The following is a 21420-nucleotide window of genomic DNA, read 5'->3' on the forward strand; positions in this document are numbered from 1 at the left end:
CCAGCGTCTGCATTGTTGGGGTTACAGTTGTGCACTGCAGTGCCTGGCTCATTGTAGTTTGATCTGACATTTCCCTGAGTATTCATTTGGATTTTTGTTTAATGAAATCCTTGTTTAGATCATTTGTCCATTTTTTATTGGACCATCTTTTTTTCTTTGAGTTGTACTACTTTATATATTCTGAGTATATTCCTTATATCCTTTGTTCTTTGGCTTTCCTTTTCACTATCTTAAGATGTTTTCTCATGTATTTTATTTTATATTATTTGGTACCAGAGAATGAACTCATGATCTCATACTTGCCAGGCAGGTGCTTGTGTCACTGAGCTATATTCCTGGCCTTTTTTTTTTTTTTTTTTTAAATCCGGAGATTAAACTCATGACCTTGCACTTGTCAGGCAAGCATTTTGCCACTGAGCTTTATCCCTAGCCCTTATATTCCTGGCCTTTAAAGATGTTTTCTGATGAACAGGAATTATCTTTAACCCACTATGTGGAAGAAAATGTTTATCACCTGTTCCTCAGATAAAGGATTATTATCAAGAACGTATAAAGAACTAAAAAAACTGAGTTCTCCCAGATTTAAAGACCCAGCCCAAAAATGGGTTTTTGAGATGAACACACACTGCTCAGATGAAGAAGTACAAACAGCAAATAAATATGTGAAAAATGCTCAACAGCACTGGCCATTTGAAAGATGCAAATTAAAAAAACGCTGGGATTTCACCTCACCCCAGAAAGAATGGCTGGTATTAAGAAATCAGCCAGTAATAAAAAGGAACTGTGGGGGAAAAGGAACCCTGCTCCACTGCTGGTGGGAATGCAGGGCGGCGCAGCCACGTGGACATCAGTGTGGAGAGTCCTCAAAGAACTGGAATTGGAGGTCCCAGTCGACCCAGCTTTTCCCCTCCGGGGTAAACATCATACCACAGTGATATATATGCACCCATGTTTATGGCAGCAGTTATAGCAGTTTATAAGCCGATCTTAGAAACAACATAAATGTCCACTGACTTAAGAAATGGATGAAAAATATGTAGTATTTCTATATAATGGAATACTATTCAGCCATAAATAAACTGCAGTTTTTATAGGTAAATGGATGTGCCTTGAAAACATAGTTATTAGTGAAATGAATATGTCATGCATGCATAATCATCACATTGTTTCATTAGTATGATAAGAAAAAAATCTGTATTTTGTCCCAGAGAGAATGGCTTCAGCCAAGCAGTGACTCAGGCCACACCTGCCTTTACTTTAACCCACTGTGAGCCATTTTGAGTTGACTTTTGGGTGTTTTAAGAAATTTTTGGTGTGCTATAAGGTTTGGGTTTTTTGCATGTGAATATCCAGTTGTTCCAGTATATTTATTGAAGGAACAATCCTTTTTCCACTTAATTGCTTTTGCATCTGTGCCAGAAATCAAATGTCTGTTATGTGGGTATTTACTTTGGGACTTTATATTGGTATTTTGGTGGTTTGTCTATTTTGATATCAATGCTGTTTTGTCTTGATTGGTGTAACTTTGGTAAGTTGTGGGATTGGGGAGGGCTAGAACTCTAATTTTGTTCCTTTATCAAAGCTGTTTAGACTATTCTGAGTCTTTCTTATTTTTACAGCAATGTAAGAATTAAAATGTTAATCTATATGAAAAATGATGTTAACATTTGATAAAGGATTGTGTTTTATGATTTTTATTATTTTTTATTCATTTTTGGTTTTTTTTTTCTTCTTCTTCTTCTTTTTTTTTTTTTTTTTTTTTTTTTTTTTTTTTTTTTTGGTACCAGGGATCGAACTCACAACCTCACACTTGCCAGGCAGGTGCTTATACCACAGAACTAAATCCCCAGCCCCATTTTCTGTTTTTTTTTTTTTTTTAAATTAAAAAAAAAAGGAGTTATGTTTAATGTAGTCAGTTTGTTATTTTCTGGCTCATGCATTTTGTCTCTCATTTAAGAAACCTTATAGCCTCTGAAGAATCAAAAGGCGTTTTCCTATAACATTTTCTAGAAATGTGTTCTCACTGTTTTCACATTTAGATCTACAGTTTACCTGGGATTGTTTTTCTTTTTTTGTACCAAGAATCAAACTTAGGACCTTGCACTTGCCAGGCAGGTACTTATGCCAGCAAGCTGTATACCTGGCCCCAGAATTGTTTTTCTGTATGGTGTGAGATAGGGATTAAATTTTATTTTTCTTCCATGTGGATGAATAAATATATTATCGTGTTTTCTGAAAATCTGTTTTTCTCATTGTCACGCGTTTGGCATAAATCAGGTATCTGTCTACACAAGTCTATTTCAGGCCCACCCTTTGTTTCGCTGGTAGATTCATGTATCCTTGTTTTGGTGGCGAGGTTATCCTGGCCTCAAAAAATAAATTGGGAGAATGTTTCCTGTTTTGAATTAGCCGTAAGAATTTTTGTATAATGTAACTTTATGTCTTCCTTAAATATTTAGTAAAATTTACTGATTAGTCTGAGCATGGAATCTTCTTTGTGGGCTAGTTATTATGGTTTGTTGGGGATAATTCTTTATGGCATTCCTACACATCTGTCAGTTTTTGTCTCAAACTGTCTTACCAAGAATAGTTGTATAGCAAAAAGCTTTGAATGATAGAAATAAGGTCATCCGACAGGGCAAAACTAAGTAGGTTTGCTAGTAGCTCCTGTAAAGGATTTGAGATTTCCTAAGTTTGGTGTACCCCACTGTGTCCATGGCATCCTGCGCTCCTCTGCATCACTCCTTAGGGTTTTAGGGGAGCAAGAGGAGCTAATGCAAACATGCTCATACCACCTGCATTGCTAAGAGTAACAAAATCTTTTTTTGCCCTGCTCCAGAAATCTGTACCCTTTTTCAGCACCCGTGAAACTGTAACAGGGTAAACTAGCTTCTAAGTAGGGTAAAATTTCAGACTTTACAATTCTCAACATGAAGTAAGTTTCTTTATTTCTAAGGCTATTGGGAGTTATCTTTGACTCTGTACTTGTACTGTGGTATGCCTGTGAGTGACGTTCTCCTTGTTTAAGCTGTCTGGATTCATTTAGCTGATCTGTTACTGCTGTCTTTCTTCAGCTGCAGAAGCTTTTCAGATACAATCCCTTTTTCTCCCCTCCTGAAATTCTGACTAAACTATATTTTGAACATATGCTCAATTGTTCTATTATGTCTTCTGTATCTTTGTTCTGATTATTTCTTCTTTCTCTCATACTATACTCTGGAAATTTTATTTTCTTATATCCCAACTCAGTTTTTTCACTTGTATCTTGGGTTTTTGTTTGTTTATTGTTTTATTTTGTTTAGTCTTTTTTTAAATAAAGGATTTTATTTAAAGAGAAAAAAGCAAAACAAAAAAGTAGAAGTAATACAGAATTCCAAAAAAACAGTAAGAAATCACTAGTTGATAGATTACATATTGTCATCTTAGAAGGTCACTGTTCAAATTACAAAATTAAAGCATGCAAAGTGAACATTTAAACAGTGAGACTGAAAACAGTTCTGTTCAATGACAGGTAATATGGTTACCTGTTTTACACATTTAAACATACATGCGGTAATATCCTTTAGAGCACCTTCTTTTCCTCTTTTTTATAATAACAATTACAGATTTTAGGTTTTATTACGCCTACAGTTCTTATTACTTTGTTTGAAGACAATAAAACCAAATGTGACAAAAAAATGGAGTCAGTTAAAATGAGAATAGACATAGTATATGATGTAAAAACAAAATACAAGGTGATCAACAATGGCTACTATAATGCCTCTTGCTATCTTCAAAAGAATTGCACATATCTTAAAGAGAGTAAGATTAAACATGCCAAAACAGATCATAAGGAAACAATTATAAGAAACACTGGTTTCAAAGCAAGTCCACTGGAGATCTTCACTGTCTTACTGTCTCTAGTTTTCTTCCAAATAGTTGTCTCCATCTTCACACACAGTGAATACATACTGAATTATAGAACTAATCTGATCATGATAAAGGCTTTTTAGATCTTTAATTTTTTTTTTTTTTTGGTCTTTTTCATTTTTATCAGTACCGGGGATCAAACTCACGGCCGCCTGCTTGCAAGGCAGGTGCTTATGCTGCTGAGCTAAACCTCCAGCCCCAGCTTTTTAGATCTTTAAGACCTGACATTGGGGAAGTCAACAATGACTACCATAATGTCCCTCATTCTCTTCATAGTAGCTGTCCTTATCTTTACATACGCTGAAATTGGACATAAGAGACTAGACTAATATCACTCTGAACAGTGAATAATAGTTTTGCTAGATTTTATATCATAATGCTACAGAATTAGCACTGGGTTTCTTAGTGTGTCTTCTTCAGAATATCTGTTCATTATATCATGCATTATATAATCTGTTCCTGTAAACTGTTTAGAAATTCTCCCCATCTGTGACTCTCTACATGTATATCTATCCTTTCTGTATTATAGAGAAAAACAGATCATAACAAGACAAAAAAACAAATTCTTAGAAAAACATGAAAAAGACATATAGAACCACATTATTAGGTGATCTACAGTAGTTACTATGCTTTCTCTTGTTATTTTCAATAGAGTTGTCTACATCATCAGACATATAATAATTAAACATAGCATTACATAGCTATTTTAATAAAAACACAAGTTTGGAGACATTGTAGGACTTCAAAAGCAGTTAATAATCAAACCGGAATGGGTATGTTATTATATCTTGTCATCTTCAGAGTGGTTGCCTCTACTCTTAGACTCAATATTATGAAGCGTACTAAATTGGAGTAAGATCAGTCAAGGCAAAACAGTGGTCTAACAAACCAGCTTCAAATAAGATCAGTCATAGTAAGACAATGTAAGCAATACAGGGCTTCAGTTTAAGTTAATAGGAAATTAAGGATAGTTACCGTGGTATAGCTTGCTATTTTGGGGATAGCTATCTATGCCCTCAAATCTAGTATGAGTAGACTGACCTGAACAAAATAAAATCAGACTAAGCAGAGTGATAAGATTACTGTGGCTTTTAAATCCTGATACATTATTAACAGTGTCCTCTGCCTTCTTTTTTTAGGCAATTCCTTTCTCAGGAAGCTTTGTATATTTTGGGTCCCACTAACTCCTTTAGTTTTTAGATTAAGGGGGCAACCCGTTATCTATCTGAGTGTTGCTGAACCCCTGAGCTTGATCTTTTTTTTTTTGTCTTTTTCGTTTTTATCGGTACCAGGGATCGAACTCACGACTGCCTGCTTGCAAGGCAGGCGCTTATGCCGCTGAGCTAAAGCCCCAGCCCCAAGAGCTTGATCTTGAGCTGTACTCTTTTACTTACTAAAGCCACAAGGTTTTCCTTCCTTCTAGCTTTGTAGTTCTACACTGCACAAAAGTGTCATAACTTTCCAACTTATCTGCGGCTGCTGGATGAGTTGTCCCTGTTTCTCTCTGGTTCCTTGTCACTTAGAGCTTCGTTTTCTCATCTTTGACTTTCAATTTATTAACCTTCTTTCAGGTTGAGTATATTTCCTGTTCAGAGTATCTCGATGGATCCTGCCTCTTGATCTACTCTGCCTGTGTTTCTTTTTGTTAGTGTATCTAGGCTATCTATGTTAAAAATTATAGCCCATCTCCTCTGCCTCAACTCTGCTATCCTATTTTTCTGCTTTTCTTTGTCCATTTTTGTCCTTCATTCCACTGTCTTCTTTGTTCATTGAGGCGTCTCTACCACGGTTGCTGGAATCCTGGTATTTTTTTCCTCTCTCTGGAATGTCCTTCAGTATTTTCTGTAGGGTTATGTTGGTGGCCGTGAACTCCCACAGTTCTTCTTTGTCTTGGAAACATCTTGTTTCTCGGTTAATTTTGAGAGAGAGTTTTTCCGGGTATCTCCCTCTTGGTTGGAGGTTATTTTCTTTCGGTGCTTGGACTATTCCCCCCAGGCTTTTCCCAATTTAATAGTTTGTGTTGATAAGTCTGTCATTATTTTGATGACTTGTCCTTTGTAGGTGACCTGCTTCTTTTCTCTGGCCACTTTTAGCATTCTGTTCTTGTGGATTTCTGGAATCTTGATTATTATGTCTGGGTGTAGATCTGTTTTGGTTGTAGTTGCCTGGAGTGCTGTATGCCTTACTTATCTGGATATCATTTCTTTTTCCTATGCTTGGGAAGTTTTCCTTAATTATTTCTGTGAATAGTCTTGTAATTTGTTTGTGGTTACTTCTGCTTCGTTGCTTTTTATTCTTGTTATAAATCTTCTTGTTGTCTTCTAGCCTTTGAATTGTTATTTCTTGGTTCCTTGTTATTTTTAATAGGTCTTTTCTTTCACAATCACACATTGTAAATCTCAGAGTTTTGAAAGGCTAACTTTTGTTTCTGTCAAGGCATTTTGCCAGCTTTCAATGGAGTTTTTAGTTTTCTCGTAGTCTCTTTGGATCTGTTTCATGTATTCTAGATTTTGTTTATATTCTTCACCAAAGGTTTCTCCCTTTTCCCTCTGTGTTTTCTTGAGAAGGGCTTAGCATTTTTTAAATTAACCTTTTTATTTCTTGTCTCACTTTGGTTAGAATTTCGGTTTTAAGTCCATCTATGAAGTCACGAATGTATTTCTTTATGCCTGCTGATGTTGTGGCTAACACTGCATGATGGCTGGACTGTCCTCTTCTGGGTTTCTGTCCCCTGGGCTCATTTTCCCAGGGTCAGTGGCTGGAGGTTTTGTCGTATCTTTTGCTTTTGTCACGTTTCTGGTTTCTTTCAGACAGGTGTGTGGAGGAGGTCTCAGCCGTCTCTGTATTACTTACAGTTTGTCTAAAGCGTGCTGGCTGGGGGCTTGCTGCTCTTTCCAGTTTGCTGGTATCTGAGATGGCTCCTGCCCTCTGAGGCAGTCGACCTGCAAGTGCCTTCAGCACTTTACCCTGTCTGCGTCTGACCCCACAGGGTCGGAACAATTTCGTCCCTGGCTCTTGGGTCCCCATCAGCAGCGTGGTTCAGCCTAAGCTGCTCCCACCAAGCTCGTCTGAGCCAAGGGTTGTTGACTGACACCACTGCGGCGCCAGGCTGTGCCCTACTCCAGGATGCCTCCCACGCTGCAGGATCCCATTTCCAGCGCTCATGGAGAGCCTACAGAGCTCTCCGCCGTGGCTCTACTGCACACCGCCGTGTTCTCCCACCAAGGCCGGGGGCTCACCAGCTCCCATTATGGGCAGCCACTGCTTCAGTGCGACCTGGACTCGTCGGTCTCCCTGGTGCGTCCAGCACAGCGCAGGACAGGTCTCAGTGAGCCGCTGGGCTTCAGCCTCCACCCACGCTTTTCCTTCCTCTTCCTAATTTTACTTTTCTTTCGGTTTCCGCCTGGGTTAGTGAGGATCATTCTCTAACCCTCTGGCCCTCTCCCTGCTGTCAGATCCTAGCATCTGGGCTGTTTTCCCCGGAGAGGTTCTCTATCTAGCTTCCTAGGAAGCCGCCAGTTTTTTTTTTTTCCTTGTTTGGTCTTTTTGAGGCAGTCTCATTCTGAAGTTTAGGCTGGCCTTGAACTCACTTTGTAACCCAGTCTGGCTTTGAACTTGCAATGTTCCTCCTGCCTTAGCCCCATCTGCCCCAGTGCTAGAATTACAGGCATGTGTCACTGTACCCAGCACAGTGAATTTTAAATCATGTCTATTTTGTTTTTTATTTCTAGATGTTGCTTGGTTCCCTTTTGAATGCGTGATTGTTTCCTCTGCACATATTTTACGGTTTTGTTATTGTTGCTGTAATTATATTAACCACAATTCAGTTGTTAATTTCAATCTCTGATGCCTTTTGAGATTGCTTTTTTGGTGGTGCTTTTACTTGTACTCAGTAAATCTAGTTTCTTGGCTAAGCATTTGTAGGATAATGTAGAAACATAAAGTATGACTTTCAGAGAAAGTTCTTTGTTCTCTTTGAAAACATATCTTTTCTGGGCACTTATGACTACTATTAACTCAGATCCGCTGTTCAGTAATTTATTGCTATGTAACAAGCTGCTCCAAAACTGAGTCTTCAAAATAGTGGTATAGTGTGCCCATGAATCTGGGTAGACTGGGTTAACCTGGGCTGCTTCTGCACTCATTATGTACTCATTCGATGGAGGTTAGGAACCGTATAGTATCCAAGACTTCTGAAGGGATTGTGTGAGGCTTGGTACAGTGGGGCTGGGGCACTCTCTTCTCTCTGTGTGGTCTCTCCAGTGTGCTTTCATCAGTTAGGGTCAAACTAAGCATATTTACTTTCCAAATCAATTGATCACCTCAAATTACAGGGCCATCCCAGATTCAAGGATGGAGAAATAAAATAGGATTTACTTTTTATAGAACTAGCTTTGTGCAAATATAGGGGTAGGAAGAATTGTTGGCAGTCATTTTTAGAGTCTATTACAATTATTTTAAATCACTCAAATGATTTCTCTGGTAGGATATCCTAGAAGATTGAACTAGGTGATCATTATGATGTAACTTAGCATCCTAGCTGAAACATTTTTGAAAGTAAAAAGGAACTTTAAAAAAAAAATATGCTAGTACTCTCAAAAAAACCAAGATTTTTGCGACAAACTGGAAACTGTAGTTACCCTAGTTACACTTTGGGGGGCTTTTCCCATTTCCTGTGTATCGTCACCTCAAGAATATAGACCTTTGTGTTTTAAATTTTTTGTGATGAGGAACTCCTGTTAGATTTTCTGCCTTTGTAGAATCTAGCCTTTGCTTTTGTCCTCCTTAGCCTGGGAGGCTGTATTAATAAAGGCTCTCATTTTCCCTACATTGGCCTGTGACCTCGGGATTCTTATTTTACCTGATTAAGAGTTTTGTGGGTTTGTCTTTTTTTTCTTCTTTTAATATTTTATTGAGCTTTTCAGTAGGAGATTTGATGTAGATAACCACCATTGTAGAGAATAGGTACAAATACAGTTACTTCACTTGAAATTAACGGAGAGAAAAGAACTGAAAGCATTGCCGAATGTCAAGGCGTTGGAGCTTAGCATTCTATAGCTAGTACACTTTCTACTTAACCTCAGTGTTACAAATAAATCGTACTTTCTATTCTTTTGGTCATGCTATCTTATTCTTAAATTATTCTTCATTGTCTAGATTTCAGTGTTAAATCTCATGTTTAGAAAAACAGGTAGGTCAGTAAACGTTTTAAAAAATGCTGTTTTTAAAGGACTATTGTAGAACTTTAGTCTTACATTAGATTTGTCACTATTTTAGATACATAGTTACAGTTTTCTCCTATATGTGTATGTATGTGTGATACAGTTCTTAAAGTGAAGCTGTAGCACATGTTTACTTTTCAAGTTGGCTACACATCCTGAACACTTAAGTTGAAGAGTTAACTTACTTATTGGGCCATACTTCCTTTTCTCTTACTTTCCATAGTCCTTCCTTCATTTTCTTGGATATGGGAATGTTTTTTTCTTTTTTGGTCTTTTTGAGACAGGGTCTTACTATGCAGTTCAGGCTGGCCTTGAGCTCACTTTGTAGCCCAGGCTGGTCTTGAACTTGCAACGATCCTCCGACCTCAGCCTCCCAAGTGCTCAGATTATGTCAAAATCCAATTTTTAACAAGTGCACATTTGTGTCTTAGTTATGAACTCTGATTAATTTGGTCCATATTGCCTATTTGGTGTTTAAAAATGGTTACTTGCCTTATTTTTCTGTTAATTATCTCTTTGGGTTTATTATACCTAACATCTGTCACTTAAATTACCTTTTTTGTTGCTTTAATTTTTTAATGTATGTCTTAAAGTGATTTGAAAGTAGGTATTGTTTGTTTCATTTTTTAAATCTATGACAGTTTTCCTTGCAGATATTTTGAGGAATTTCTCCTTTAGGAGAGGTGATTGTATTGGTACATTATCAATGTCTTAAATGGTCCTTATCGTATGTAGTCATCAAAAATCCAAAGTGATAATTCAGATCATCATGCTATCTGTTTTCTTCACATACCTCTCTCCTTTTTTACTGACTACTATAGTAAGGAATTCATTTTAGGTACTAGTGGTTTGAAATTTATTTGGTTATTCATGGCAGTCTTAAAAAATCATTTCTAGTACAGGACATTAAAATAATAAATTAGTAAAAAATCAGTCGGGGGAGATCCTTTGCAGATTCTCTCAATAAAAAATAACTAAGAATATTTCAGATTTATCAGTTCACAATGAACATTTCTTTCTATATTAAAAAATTTTAGGTAGACTACCTTACTTATGAGTCAATATTGTCTGTGCTGTCACTGGTAGACAATGTGTACAGAGTCCAAATCCATGTTGATTTATCCTCACAAGCCAGCAGTAGCTTTACGGCGGGGTAGTGGCTAATCTCATCCAGCCTGCACCTTTAGTTCCCCTGAAGTTCAGGCTGGTTTCTGGCCGTGAGGCTAGAATGGGACCTGCTCAGCCTGCAGGAGTCAGCTCACCTTGTGTGGGCTCAAACTCTGCTGGGAGCTGCTGGATGGAGCCAGCAGTTCTGAGTTTCGAGCTCCTTGGCCCCACTCCAGGATGGCTCTTGGCCCTTTCCCCTCTCCTGTAGAAGTGCTGAATACATGCCCGTCACCAGCCAGGCCGGTCTGTGGCACCCGCTGTTCCGTGGCACTGCTGCGTCTCTCCGTCCGTGTTGCCAGCAGTCACCCTGTGCCTCAGGTCTGGGCCATGCCTCCCTGCACACAGGCAGTCCCAGTCACTGCCTGCCACCTTCTTTTTCCTTGCAGTTTCTCTCTTCACTCTTCCTGTGGGCTTCAGTTCTTGCTTCAGAGCCCTCTTGGGTCCAGGGCATCCGCTTCCTTCCGCCTTCCCTTCCTCACGTCGCGGTATTCCAGGGTCTGGACAGCAACTCTGGAGAGCCTCTTTCTCTGCTGCTCTTTGCTCCACCGTCTTCCTTGAAGTCTTGTGAATCATATTGACCTGTGTCATATTACAATAAAATTTAAAAGAAATCTACCACTAGTATTATTAGCAACTTGAGTTAGGTGTATGTTCAAGTCAAGCATTACCAATTTTTCCTGTAGTGTGAACATAGATCCTATGTGATTTTATAAAATGTCAATATAATCTGGATTATTAAGCATTCTCTCAGAGTCCTTTAAAATAAGAATATTTTTGTAACCACTCTATTTTGGTAATTCAATGCAATATAAAATACTAGAAACAAAAACACATCTGGGCTCCAAAGCAGTATTCAGGAATATTTAGGTGTATTGGTCTTAGTTAATACTTGATTTATTAATTTGCCAATTTTCAAATGCTTTTTGTTTTTAGCAGACTCTATGTGTGTATTCTTATGCTTCAAGTCTTTTAATGGTTCATAGACATGTGCCTGTCAAGTGACTGTGTAAAGTAAGGCTTTTAAATAGTAACTTCACATTTTACCTTATAAAACAGTGCAATACAAGAGTAATCAATTAGTATTTGAAGGATATAGAAAATAAATGTTAATATGTAGATGAATGGGTTTTGCTTCTGAGCATTGACCTTTGGGTCACTCCTCCACTTTTTAAAAACAATATGTGAGTTTCAGCTTTGGTATACCAGTTTTTTAGCTTTTGTGTACATAGCTAGCTGTAGCTTTTCGTGATGCTTGTGTTGACACATTATTGGGGAAAATGTGTAATTACTTGAGTCATTTACCACAAGCTTGTTAATTTGGAAAACTGGAGGTAACAATGTGTGCCACTTGAGCTGCTACACTGGTCAAAGCCTTAAGTTCTTCCCTCTGCCTGGAGCTTGTGCTTGTTACCTTTCTTTCGTTGGTAACACTATTTCTAAGAAATTGGCCACATCTGTCTTCTCCTGTCAGTTCCCCATTTTGGGTCACACTTTTTTTCTCCAGTGTTCTTACTTCATTGTCTCTAATATGACTCTAAAGTAAGCATTCAAAATGCTTTATAATCCTGTTTTTTCTAAGTTTCATGGTACTATAGGGAAACAGAATTACACTCTTCTTTACCCCTAAAATAGGGACAGCACAAAAACTAGTGTATCTCATTGTATCTGCTATATACAATGTTATTCTTTTGTTTACTTGACATATATATGCCTTCCTTCTATTTGCTTAAAAATATTCTTTGTTATCTTAAATATTCCCTGGAAGAATTTTAAATCCATTGTTAGAGATCATTGTTTAACATAATGATAATATTCCTCATAGCATATTTGTATTGATACATGATATATTTTGATTCCTTTTTTCCCCAATCCCTTCTCCTGCCTTCAGTCTCTCTTCCCCTCCCTATTTAGGAAGGTGTGTGTGTGTGTGTGTGTGTGTGTGTGTCTTTTTGAGAGAGTCTGTGCAGTTCAGGTTGGCTGTGAGCTCACTTTGTAACCCAGGCTGGTCTTGAACTCTCAAGGATCTCTCCTGCCTCAGCCTCTTGAGTGCTGATATTACAAGTGTGCACCGCTACACCTGGCTTAAAAAGTTTTTTTTATGCATTATTTTAATCGGTTTTTTTTTTTTTTTTTTACTTTTCCTTACCCTCACTCTAAATTATCTTTCTTTTTAAACAACTTCTTGCTATTTCACAATATCTATTACACATTTTGGTCCTTATTTTACTCTGTTTCTCATACCAGGAGGCTGTGTGATATTTACACACATGAATCCAATTTATTTCACTTAGAAATATGGTTGCAAATTGTGTCTACTTACCTAGAAATATCTTACATTTGTCTTTCTTTATGGAAGAGAAGAGTAGTACTCCGTTTAATTAAAAACAAAACAAAACACGTTTCTTATCCATTCCTTGGTCAGTAGGCATTTGGATTGTTTCCAAGATTTAGTGACTCTAAACTGTGCTGCTGTAAACATGGGCGCACATAGATCTTTGTGGTGTGGTATGTTTATTTTTCTGGGGAGATACCAAAAAGGAAACTGACTGGGTCAAGTGAAACCTCTAGTCTTAGTTTTATTGAGGAATCTGCACCCTGATTTCTACACTCGCTGCATCAGCCTACACTCTCAGCAGCACTGGAGAGAAGGGTTCATTCCTTTTCTCCCACAGCCAGTGTTCGTTATTGGTTGATTTCTTGACGGCAGCCATTCTTTCTGGAGTGAGGTGGAACCTCAATATTGTTTTAATTTGCAATTCTCGAATAACCAGAGATGTTGAACATTTTTTAATGTATTTATTTGCCATTTATATTCATCTGAGACGTGTGTGTATTAATCTTAGATGCCCATTTTTGAAGTGAGTCTTTAAATTTGGGAGGAATGCTTTTTTTCAATTTTTTTATGTTCTGGATACAAATCCTTTTAAGGACAACTGAGAAAAAGTTTTTCCTACCATCTCTTCACTCTGTTGCTGATTTCTTTTGTTATGTAAGTGCTTTTTTTGGGGGGGGGATCTTTTTGAGGCAGAGTTTCACTATGCAATACAAGCTGGCCTTGAACTCACTTTGTAGCTCGGGCTGGTCTTGAATTTGCTGTGTTCCTCCTGCCTCAGCCTCCATAGTGCTGGGATTACAGGCATGCAGCACCATGCTTGTCTGCAAAAGGTTTTTAATAGGATGAGACTCCAGTGATTGATTTTTTGTATCCAGGTGATCAGGGTTTTGTTCCTGAAAATTTTGCTTTTATCTGTGTCTTCAAGAGTTCTGCTTATTCTCTCTTCCACTGGCTTTCATGTTTAAGTTTTAATATTTAGATCTTTAATCCATTTTAACTTTTTAACAGGTTTGTGCCTGGTGATAGAAATAGATCGTTTTAGCCTTTGGAATGTGAAAAGCCAGTTTTTCTAGCACCGTTTATAAGAAGCTGTCTTTCTTCCAGTGAACTTGTTTGGCTCTTTTGCCAAAGATAAGATGGCTAAGTGTGGTGAAAGTTGTTTCTGCGTGTCCTAATCTATTCTGTTAACCCTCAAATCTTTTTCTGGCTGGTGCTCTGCTGCTTTTATCACAGTAGCCTGACAGTGTATTTCCAAGTGAGGACCTGTAATACCCCCTGCTATGCCTTTATTGCTTTATTGAGAATTGTTTTTGCTCTTCCAGGTCTCTTCCAGTTCCAAATGAATTTTAGGAATGTTTTTTTAGTTCTATAAGGTATACTAATGTTACTTTGATTGGAATTGCTTTAAATCTGTCTAACAATTATGGTCATTTTCACTCTGTTGATTCTTCCTACCCATTTGCAAGAGATATCTATTTTCTGATAACCTCTTTAATCACCTTTTTCAGAGTACTGTAATTTCAGAGTGCTGTAATGTATAGAGTTTTTACTTCCTTTGTTAGATTGATTCCTAAATATTTTTGTGAATGCTATTGTGAATGGTGTGGTTTTCTTAATTTCTCTCTCAATGAGCTTGTTGTGTGTGTGAATGTTACTGCTTTTTGAGTGTTGATACTGTATTCAGCTACAGTACTGAATTTGTTTACAGATCATTTTCAAGTTATTCCCTGTTGGTAGCTATTTCTTCCAGATTTGATTCAGTAATGATTCTGTGCATGAATGAGGAAAATCTGTCTGGTTTACATAAATTCTTCCTAGCTGGACTCATTATTCATTATGCCTTACCTCTCAGTCACTCCTTTTCCCTTTGTTGCTGTGGCCCCACACATCTTCGGAATGGAGTCTCTGCCCAGTCTTTTCTTTCAGCATGTCCAGAAGGCAGGGCTCAGTTCCTTTTTGGTTGATTGTGGCTTCCTGCATTATGTTAAGCTAAGGCTCTGTTTAATGAGTGAGGATGATGGCCTTTCTTCCACATTTTGCCCATTTTCAAGCCTCATTCTCTGTGTAAAGTTTCTCGCCGAGAGTTCTTCAGGTCCAATTTAAAGGCAGTATTCCACAGTGATTAGGAGCTTAGTACTTTGAAGGTTGCTTGCTAGTTGCATTACTGTGGGGAAGTTGCCTAACTTTTTGGGTCTCTATTTCTTCACCTGTAAAAGAAGAGTTCTAATACTACCCACTTTTGTTTGTTAGAATAAACTATGTTAGCAGATGTTTCAGAATATCAGAGATTTAGCCACATTTTTCTTTTTTTCCTTTCTAAAGGAAGTTCCAGGATAAGAAACTCAGGTTTTAAGCTAGGTGTTAGCCTCACACTAAGGGATGATGGCCTTCTTTTAACATTTTACCCGTTTTCAACCTCAGGTCACTGATTTCTTTGGGTCCAGTCTGAAGGCATTATTGCAAAGTGCTGGTTCCGTGGCCATAAGCAGATCCTTGCCATCAGTAGCTTAAGGCTTCCATCTTCATGGTGATCCACCTAACCATGGTGATCCACATAACCACCTACATCTCAGTTGTCAAAATGGGGTTAGAGAGAGGGCAAAGGGCTAAAGCAGCTTTGTTACCTTTCCAAGAGCATATTCAAAAGTCATGCTCTGCTTAGATACCAAATGGTCAAAAATCGATAATTTGGCCACATACGAGCCACAGAACACTGGGAAATACACAGATTCGTTCTGGTTACAGTTGCCACCTGAATCAAATTTAATTTTTAACAAAAGAGAGAATGAGCATTGAAGAGGTAATTAGCAGTCTCTACCCAGGACCTCATGAGATTTTGTGTTTGGCACTTTGAATGAGGTAATGCATATAAATAAATATAGTACTGTACCTGATAATGAGTAACACCTCAGCAAATGCTAGACATTTTCATTATCTCCTCTTTTAAAAGATCAGATTCCCAGTACTTCCCACTTTTTTTTTTTTAACTCATTCGTACTTTGCCAGAGGTAAAATCATTTCTGTTGAGATTTTAGCTTTTGACTCTACTAGTAATTTGTAACATTGGAGAGTCGACAGGTCTCTTTTTACCTTGAGCTTGAAATCCTCGACTGCTTTTCTTTTCTACCACCTTGAACCTGCCTTGAAACAAATTTCTGTTTGATTCTAAATTTGAAATCAGCTGAAAGTAATTCTTTTAACATTTTTTGATTACATATTTTAAATATGTGATCAAAATTAAATGGAGAGTTGATATAGAATAAAGCTTAGGAATGATTTTACTTGATGCCTACATACCCATTTGCATCACTGAACATCTCAGTGTTAACTGCCAAATTTGTATTTATTTTATTTTATTTTATTTTATTATTTTTTTTTTTTTTTTTTTGCCTTTTTCCTTTTTTATCAGTACCAGGGATCGAACTCACGACTGCCTGCTTGCAAGGCAGGCGCTTATGCCGCTGAGCTAAACCCCCAGCCCTCTATATATATTTTATACAAACATGTTTCTATATATTCATCTAATGAATTTTATACACTATATGTGATAAACGCAATTATGTTTTGTTCAGCAATAGCATATGGTGCAGTATAATTGAACCTCCTTTTTCTTTTCTGTCATTAAGTACTATCTATCTGATACTTGGCTAATGTAAATTGACATTGAGGCACAAAGGAAAAGGGAAGAGAAAATAACCAGGAACCAAAACGGAGTTTTAACATAATCTGCTTCCAGTTTTCAAGGTAGCTGTATTTTAAATGTTGTATCACAGTGTGTTTGCTTTCTTTCTTTCTTTTTTTGGTACAGGGGATCAAACTCGTGACCTCCGGCTTACCAGACAGGCACTTACACCACTGATCCAAATCCCCACAAGTGGCCCCACAAGTGTGGGTTTTTTTTTTTTTTTTTTTGAGGGGAAGGCAACTGTATTTAACAATTAGATATACAATATGCACATTGTATGTACTTAAGGTTGTATTTTAGCTTTTGTTTTAGAAATAAATCATGTATGATTTAGCTGTTGTACATGGTGACTTTAGAGTTAATAACAACATATACTTTAACATGTTCTTATGCCAAAAAAAATTTGTGAGTTAAGGTGTACATTAATTAGCTGAACTAGCCATTCTGTGATGCATACATCCAATATTTCAAAAACAGTATGTTCTGTACCATGAGTGTATACTCTCTTGTTGATTTTTAAAAATTACCTATAACTTGAAGATTCTTTGTTTGTAGTAATTATCCAGGCTTAATAATTTTCATTCACACGTGGCTGTGTACAGTCTTCCTTTTGTCTTTCTATAAGGATTTCTTTTAAAATAACCTTACATATGCCAGGGGTCTAGCTCAGCGGCACAAGCACCTGTTTGGCAAGTGTGAGGTTCTGAGTTCCATCCCTGGTACAAAAACAAAAACTAAAATATCCTTACATATGTAGAAAAATTGTTTAAAAATCAAAATAGTTTTATTAGAGCATATGACTGTAGTTTCTTCACACTTTAAATACTTTTTAAAAAAAATACAAATATCTTCATCAAATGGCTTAATTCTTTGTATAACTGCATTAAGTGATGGAAGATGATCAGATTCAAGCAACTAAGTGAGTGAAAAGTACGATCATTCAATATTTCTTAAGAATTCTAAAAAATTAATTAATGAACATCTATTACAACAATCAAAGTCAGTGGGTACAAGAATGGATTTTAGACCTGCTCAATCCTATACCTTATTAGTATAGAAAAATTTGTGCTATGTATCCAGGAGGCCGGTAATCAAAATTAGTTTTCAAAAGTGGGCCTGGTTTTATAAAGGAATTTCTAGGAATTATCTAGATACTTTTAATTATTAAAACAAATTAAAATCGTACTGAATCTTCTGGAATCTTGGATTAGAAAAATTATTATGCTGTTAGTTAACTGTGTTACATTTAATGATAGGGAACAGGATTTTAAGACATAATCAAGAGGTATAATTGTCTCATTTTTTAAGTAACCAATTTAGTAAAATAACTAATGTTGAAATAACTGTAGTTTTAGTACTTTACATACAAAGTGCTAAAATTGTATTTTCTTACAAGTAAGAATTTTTAAGTAAATATGAGTTATAACAGCTTATGAGATGCATACCAATGATTTTTTAATACAAATTCTTGAACTATTGTGTATATTTGTCAAGAAAAACAAATATAGTCACCCTATATTACGTACATTTTAGAGTATTCTCTATCCAGCATGTGTTCCTTTAATGTTACTCTCTTGATGTTTATTAATAAAGCAAATTAATTTTAATGTTATCAGCTTAGTCATTATTTTGTTTAAGCTAATAATTTAAAAAATAATGATTAGGAAGCTAAATCTGCTACAGGTCATATATTCCAAAACTATATAGAAGTTTTTTGTTTTTTGTTTTTAACTTGCATGCTATTTGGATAGTCCGTATTAATAGCAGCTGTGTTTTACTAGCAAGGATAATTACTATTCAGATGCTTTTTTTTTCTTTTTGGCACTGATGATTGAACTCATGACACTGCACTTGCCAGGCAGGCATTAGTACCACTGAGCCAGACCCGAGGCCCAAGTGCTACATCTTTAACCCCAGCTAACATCATTGCATTTCAAGGTGTTTATCATAATTTACCAGTTGGGCATATCGCTTAAGATTATACGATCACACATGTTATTTCCACTGATTTTAAATTGCTGATAAAATAGGTAGGATGTTTATTTTAGTTTTCTAGCTTTTTACATGAGGCTAGAAGATAAGTCTAAAAAACTTACCATATGTCTTTTTAGTTTTTGTTTTTTGTTTTTGGCAGTATTAGAGGTTGAACTCACGGCCTTCTGTGCTGTAGGCAAACCCTATCACTGACGTATACCTAAGGCTCATATATATTTTTAAACTAGTAAAATGAAATCTGTGTTTACTTGTAGCAATTTAAAGCATAGTTTTTGTGTCTTACAACATTTCATTACAGTAGTACGGATGTATTAAAAGTTTTCTGTTTTGCTCATGTCTAAGCCTAGTCCATGGAAATGGCGTGAACTACATATGGTAATCAGTACTTTGATTGAAACTCTATGAGGTGGTGAGGCATTTTACATACTACTCAGCCATTAAGCTTTATAAAAAGCTCTATCAAATAATTATTATCTCCATTTTATAACAAGGATATGCAAATTTTTAAAAGTTAAGGATCTAGTTTATGCCCCTGTATTAGCAAGTTAAAGTTACATTCCAAAACTCATGTGAATTTCATCATACCATATATTTCCCTCATAATGATATTAGTTCTGTGGATTGTGCAAGTCTTCAAAAGTTACCCTGCTTTTCAGCAAACCTGATATATAAAAATCTAGATTCACAAATAGACAAATTCGGGATATTTGTTAGTCTAGTGACTAACATGATTCATCACATGTTCTTTAAATGACGTGACGTGACGTGACGTGACGTGACGTGACGTGACGTGACATGACATGGAAAATATTACTGACTTTCGCAAAATTCAGTTTTATGCTTAACATTTTATGCATACTTACATTGTGAGATAGTATCAAGTAAGATAATCCTGTATTTTAATATTTATATTCACACCTCTTTGTGAATTTGTGTTTTGTGCCGAGAACTAAGTGTTTGAGTTAAGTGATCCAAAAAGACCTGAGAAAGAAATTCTTGAGACTGGAAACCGTGTTACAAAGGCTTCACTCATACTTAGTTCACATTTTATTTGACTTCTTGAGTTTTCTTGAATAGAAGATATCTCAGATTTTTTAAAAAGACATTAAACTTAAAAAGCAGCCCAGCATGGTTTGCACATTTATAATCTCCCCTTTAAGGAGGCTGAGGCAGGTGGATCTCCAGGAGGTCAAGGAAGTGGAAGCCTGGGCATGTAGTAAGTTCAAGCCAGCCCAGACTGTATAGCAAAACCCTGTCCGAAAAAACAAACAAAACTAGATACTTCCTGTACATTTACCGCACAATATTTAGGTACTTGAATGTATAAATCCAAAATCAAGTAATTTTGAATTTAAATAAGTACATTTATAAAAGGTTACAAGAGTAACCAGCTTAGATGGATTTCCTTTATTAAGTTATGTTACAATACTGTGATTTTTCAGAAGGAATTAAATGTATCAAGATATGATTTGTTTAGAGATATTGCACAAAAACGAATCTGAGTTTTAGTGGTTTCTAACAATATTAATGTTATAAAAAATTAAGTTCTATTTTTTGTGAATTGATGCAAAAACTGTACTTGTAAGATATCTAAGGAGATTTGACAGCTACATCACCTATAAAAAAAGATGTGTCAGGGCTGTTTTTATTATCAACAGTGAAATCTTGTTAGAGAAACTTTGACATTAAATCACAACCATTTTTTTCATTACCGAAGACCAGACGCCAAGGAAAGGTCAACTTACAGACTGGATGGAGAGGATATAAACAATTCAGCTATAGCGACTGTTATATATTTCTCTGTGGTTCCTTTGAGTCTTGATTAAACCATTTAAAGTACTTAAGATAATTTGATATTTTAGTAGAAACTTTTTTTCGTAGTATATATAACAAAAGTACATATTTAACGTGGAGTTTGTTGTTGTTTAAGGAGAATTTCTTAAAGGGCTTAGCTGTATAATAGTTCTTAAAAGGCTCTGTTTAGTATGGATAGCCAGCTTTGATACTAGCTTAAGTGTCGTAAGGGGAAGTGACATGAGATTAGCTTTACTCATTCTAAGTTTTTATAAGTAATGGAAGTTTAGGAATGGATCCTAATTTGTCTATGTAACTTCAGCCAAGATTTTAAAGATATCTTTTGTTGAAGGTTGTTAAGATTTAGTTATTAGGTTTTTTTGTTTTTGTTTTTGGGGGTTTTTTTGGTACTGAGGTTCAAACTCACAACCATGTGCTTGTCAGGCAGGTGCTTATGTCACTGAGCTAAATCCCTGGCCCTAGTTACAAGTTTTAATTTAATGTCAAAGGAGCAAATTTAAGATATAATTAGTTCTAACCAAAGGACGAGTATGAAGAAATGATTTAATTGTTCTTCATTGGGGCACACACGGGATGGGATGGACTCACATTTAGAGTTCAGTTTGTATTGTAGATTTATTTCTTAGAAACAGCCATATGTAAAATGATTTAAAAATTTTGTTAGTCACTATGAAGAAATCAACACAACTCAGTGAGTCTTAAGATTTAACATTTAGATAAATATTGAAAATAATCAATGAAGTTCTTTCATAAGAATCTTTAGTTATACTTAATTTTTCTGAGCCCGATAAAGAAATAAATATACAGGGTGATTATGAAAGTAGATTCCTTTATTCTAATGCCATGTGCCCTGTTGAAACTTAAGTTATCCATGCTGTATTAGAGCTCAGTTGTGCAAAGAAATGATTTGTTGACTTTTGTCACTTGCAAGACCAGCCAGGGTTATCAGAGCTGTAATGGTTACATCAATGTACTATATAAATATTGTGCAAAATCACCAAAGTGGTGCTGTTTGTTTTTAAAGTAACACATGTAACTTTTTATTATAATTATTAATACAAGCAGAGAAGCTGACAATGGTATTTATTTTTTATTGTCATTAACAGTTTTCTAGGAATTTTCAATAAAATATCAATTCAGCTGTAATTGTAGTATGAAATACAAGAACTGTGAATAAGCTTTTGGTGCTAGCTATTAAAAATTAAAAGTATAGCTTCAATACCTTTTTACATATCATTTTGTTTCACTATAGCTCTGTTTTAGGTAGAGCTGCACATCTGTTTTGCTCAGTA

At 36.1% G+C, this 21420-nt stretch overlaps 1 protein-coding gene across 1 annotated transcript in view; it reads left to right on the plus strand.

Moving 5' to 3' along the window:
* Gtf2f2 (general transcription factor IIF subunit 2) overlaps positions 1-21420 on the plus strand; it is a 162421-nt gene that overhangs the window by 52726 nt on the left and 88275 nt on the right. The gene's annotated exons all lie outside the window — the stretch shown is intronic.

Source organism: Cavia porcellus, unplaced genomic scaffold (assembly GCF_034190915.1).
Source record: "Cavia porcellus strain 051 isolate PalLab524CR breed Dunkin Hartley unplaced genomic scaffold, mCavPor4.1 scaffold_21, whole genome shotgun sequence".
Taxonomy (NCBI): Eukaryota; Metazoa; Chordata; class Mammalia; order Rodentia; family Caviidae; genus Cavia; species Cavia porcellus.